Genomic DNA, 4,226 nt, shown 5'->3' with positions numbered 1-4,226 from the left:
AGATAACTTTCTTGGAGCCTCTTCGGTTTTGGTCAACAATATAGAAGATCCGGAGACTCTATAAGTGATGGCGATCAGAGAAGCTATGGCCTTAGCAGATGATCTATACATCCAAAAAATCTCGGTGGCATCGGACTGTAAGAATGCGGTCGAAGCAGTAAGAAAAGGAACATCTTCGTCTTATGGAGCGATTGTGCTGGAGATCCAAGAGTCATCTAGAGCTTTTATTTCTTGTATTTTTTTACATAAGTTCAGAACCTCGAATGTCGAGGCACACAAGCTAGCAAAGCACACATTATCGCTTGGGACCGGCCGTCATGTTTGGTTGGGTCACCCGGCAGACCTTTTCTTTGTTCCTGTAAACTGTGTCACGGTTGAATAAGAGTTTTGCGAGTTTGCCCTAAAAAAACCATGGTCACGGTGGTCACCGAACATGGTCATTCTCAAGGCGATAAGCACGTCCATCGCCCGACACACTTGTGACTGAATTGTGCTACGACAAGAGAATGTTTAAAACTTCAAATAATCTCGTCGAGTTGTATGGACCGTGCTAGCGATGAAAATCCAATGTGTAGGATGGGCAATTTTTTGGAGAAACACTAACACCCGTGGTAAGTAATGCTTAATTATTTTCTCATAATTCTGGAATCTACTTCATCTCTCCTGGATTGTTGGGTCAACCTCATAAATCTCGATAGTTAAAGGTAGGATTGAATTTAGGGGCCAATCTCAAGGCGATGAGCACGTCCATCACACGACATACTTGTGACTGAATTGTGCTAGCACAGGAGAATGTTTAAAACTTCAAATAATCTCGTTGAGTTGTATGAACCGTACTAGCAATGAAAATCCTATATGTACAACGGGTGAATTTTCGGAAAAATAGTAACACCTATGGTGAGGGAGGGGCGATGACAGCGGCGCGCCTTCGGCTCGCTTCAGTGCTTGTAGTCGTCTCTAGGTGGTCTATGAATCTGGATGTAATTTTTATTATTTCTAGTTTTCGTTGTACTACAATGATTGTAGATGAATAGATTGGAAGTTTTTCCCGCAAAAAAAAATATTTTTGATAATTCTGAAATCTACTTCATCCCTTCTGTTTTGTTGGGTCAATCCCATAAATTCCAGGCTCCCAACAATTAAGGTATGGGTGAATTCAGGGACCCCGGTGATTAAAAAAATGTGGATAGAATGTCATGCCCAAAACTGTAACATGCTTGTTTTTTTTCAGAGAAAAACACGCTTGATTTTTCGCTGGATGGGGTCATATGCCCGCAATTTTTTCACATGCCCACTTATTTAGCATACTTTCTTACAATTTGCTCTCTCTCCTAGTCTCCTTTTTTTTGCGGGGTCTCTCCTAGTCTCCTTGCTGATCGAAATCTTTCCCAATCTCTCATTAATTCCCTTCCTGTTTCTTGAAGGTCCCTCCTCTCTCGCCCATTAATTTCCCAGACTGTTATTAGGAGCCAGATTTAATCATATTCCCTCGTTAGAAATTCCTTTCCTTCTGTATTTAATTCCTCCCAGCGGCGTGGCTGGATGCATCAGTCGAAATATCTCTAAATTTCCTTTTTTCCTTCGTTTCGAGGGTCCCTCTCGCCCTCCCGTTCATCAATGCATCTTGGATTATGCACGATGCATGCATGATCTGTCTAGTAGCCCCCCATAGAATCCATTCCTTCCATAGTTCTATTCCTTCCTTATTTTCTTTGTCACCTCATCTATCAACGGGCCCTGTTCGCTCGGTTGGCTTGGTTTTGACGAACGAAACTGACGGGAGGAACACCATATGGGTGACATTAACGAACGAAAATTAGGGAAGAAAAGGAAAAATAAACTAAAAAAGAAAAGGAAAAGGGACAAGCTAGAATCAAACCTAGGCCTCCTTGGTTGGAAGGGTGAGGCTCCGACCAGGGTCGCTGGCTTTTAATAACGGAAAAACTAACACCCACACGTGTGGGCGTTTGCACATCGCACACACGCCTTCATCACCACTCATTTTGCCACGTATGAACAGATGACATCAGCAGAATTTTTTTGGTTTTCGGCTTAAAAATGTTTTATCTTCTAATTAAAAAAGTGAATTAAAAATCCGTTTTCACCATTAAATTCGTCTCGACGAGATCTTCAAAACTAGACCTCATGTTGATATGTTTCGACGAAATTGTTTTTTGACCAAAAGTTGTCATGATGTTTACACTATAGTTGCCATAGTGGTTAAACTAAAGTTGCCATGTGGTAATTTTAGTTTGTAGATCATGGCAATTTTAGTTTTTTTTATGATGGCAATTTCGGTACTTTGACCATGATTTTTTTTATGAAACATGGCAATTTTAAGTGCACGCATCATGGCAATTTTAGTTTATGGTGCATGGCAAGTCTAATTTCTTAATTTCTCGTTTTATAATATGTCAAAATTTACTTTTAAATATAAAAGAAAATAGCGAAAATATATCATGGCAACTTCAGTGTAAGCATCATGACAATTCATGTATAATAGACATGGCAACCTTTAAACAAAAAAGATTTTCGTCGAAATATATTGATATGAGATCTAGTTTCGAAGATCTCGTCGCGAGGGATTTAATGGGGAAAATGGATCTTCAATCGGATTTTTCATTTAAGAGATAAAACATTCTAAAAACTGAAAAAAAAAACCATGCATGCATGCGGTGACATGACATAGTCTGTGTGTTATAAGGCGTGTGGGATGATTTGCCTCCCACCACACGTGTGGGCGTTATCGTTGTCCGACGCCGATAAGTGCCACACGTGTGGGTGTTAGGAAGACTGCCCATACATTTTGTGTGGTGTATAAGAGGAACAGCCCACACACCTACGTGTGGGCAAAACAAGTAATGCCCACACACCTCTTTTTTTCCCTCCTGGTCCCTCTCACACGCGTGCGTGTGGGTGAAGTAGATAACGTCCACACGCCCCGTATGTCAGGCCGCGTACCTCCTGGTCCCGTACGCCATGCGTGACAGTCACCGCGCGCCCGCAGTTGCCATGGTCCAGACCCTTGTTCATGTTCGTTTAACTGCAGTTGCCATGTCGCTGAACTACGGTTGCCATGTCGGACAACTGCAGTTGCCATGGTTGCTCAACTGCAGTTGCCATGTATGGTCTGGTCTACTGTAGTTGCCATGATTTCAAAATTTTAGGAGTTGCCACATACTAACACTAGACAGTTGAGAGAGTTGCCATGTGCTCACAAGCATGCTAGGGCAGTTGCCATGTAAAAAGGAAGAGTTGACATCTGCTTACGTGCACGTTACGGCAGTTGCCATGTACCATGCAAAAACACATGGCAACTCGGTAAAGAGAGAGTTGTCATCTGCTTACATGCACACAGGCAGTTGCCGTGTACCCTGCAAAACACATGGCAACTCGGGTAAAAAAAGAGTTGTCACCTGCTTATAAAGCACACTAAGGCAGTTGCCATGTGCGCTGCAAAACATGTGGCAACTAACAACTTGGGTATGGGAGAGGAGACGGGCGTGTGGGCGAGATGGCAAATGCCCACACACTAGCCCTTGTGCGTGCGTGGAAAGTGGCGTGTGGGCGAACTGCTGAACGCCCACACACCAGCCCCTCCCGTGTGGTGAAACGGCCGTGTGGGCGACCGAGTGAACGCCACACACCAGGCCAGTCCTACATGGCACTAAAACATGCCAAGAATCATGCGCTCACGAACGGACGCGGATCCACGCGTATGGGCGAGATGCAAACGCCCACACATGTGGGCATTAACATTTCCGTTTAATAAACCATAGTGCGGTGCAGCGAAAAAAAGAATAGTTTTCTCCGCACTTAATGGGCGGCATAGTGGATAATTTGTGTCAATTTTCCGGGTAATTTAGGTGACGTACCACCAGAAGCAATAACTGCTTTATTATTAGAGAAAGAAAAGAGCATTTTATTGTAAGCAGGAACATCTTTTGAAAATTCGAGCAACTATTGAGATTTCTGAATATTTATAAAAAAAGTGTACACTTCTAATAGAAAAATAGGGACAAATTCTGAAACACGGACTTTTTTGAAATTTATGATTTTTTTGGAAAAGTAAAATTAAACTTGAAAATAAGAAAGCAAAGAAATCCAGAAAAAGAAGCAACGAAAGCAAAAAAAAGTGTCAGAAAGCTTGTAGAAGGTTCCCAAAACAGGTTTTAACCTTCTAGGTTCCAAAACTAGAAGCAGAACCCACATGCTGGTAGAAGGTT

The sequence above is a fragment of the Triticum dicoccoides genome, chromosome 5B (assembly GCF_002162155.2).
Source record: "Triticum dicoccoides isolate Atlit2015 ecotype Zavitan chromosome 5B, WEW_v2.0, whole genome shotgun sequence".
Lineage (NCBI taxonomy): Eukaryota > Viridiplantae > Streptophyta > Magnoliopsida > Poales > Poaceae > Triticum > Triticum dicoccoides.
Note: the sequence above shows the minus strand (reverse complement) of the source record.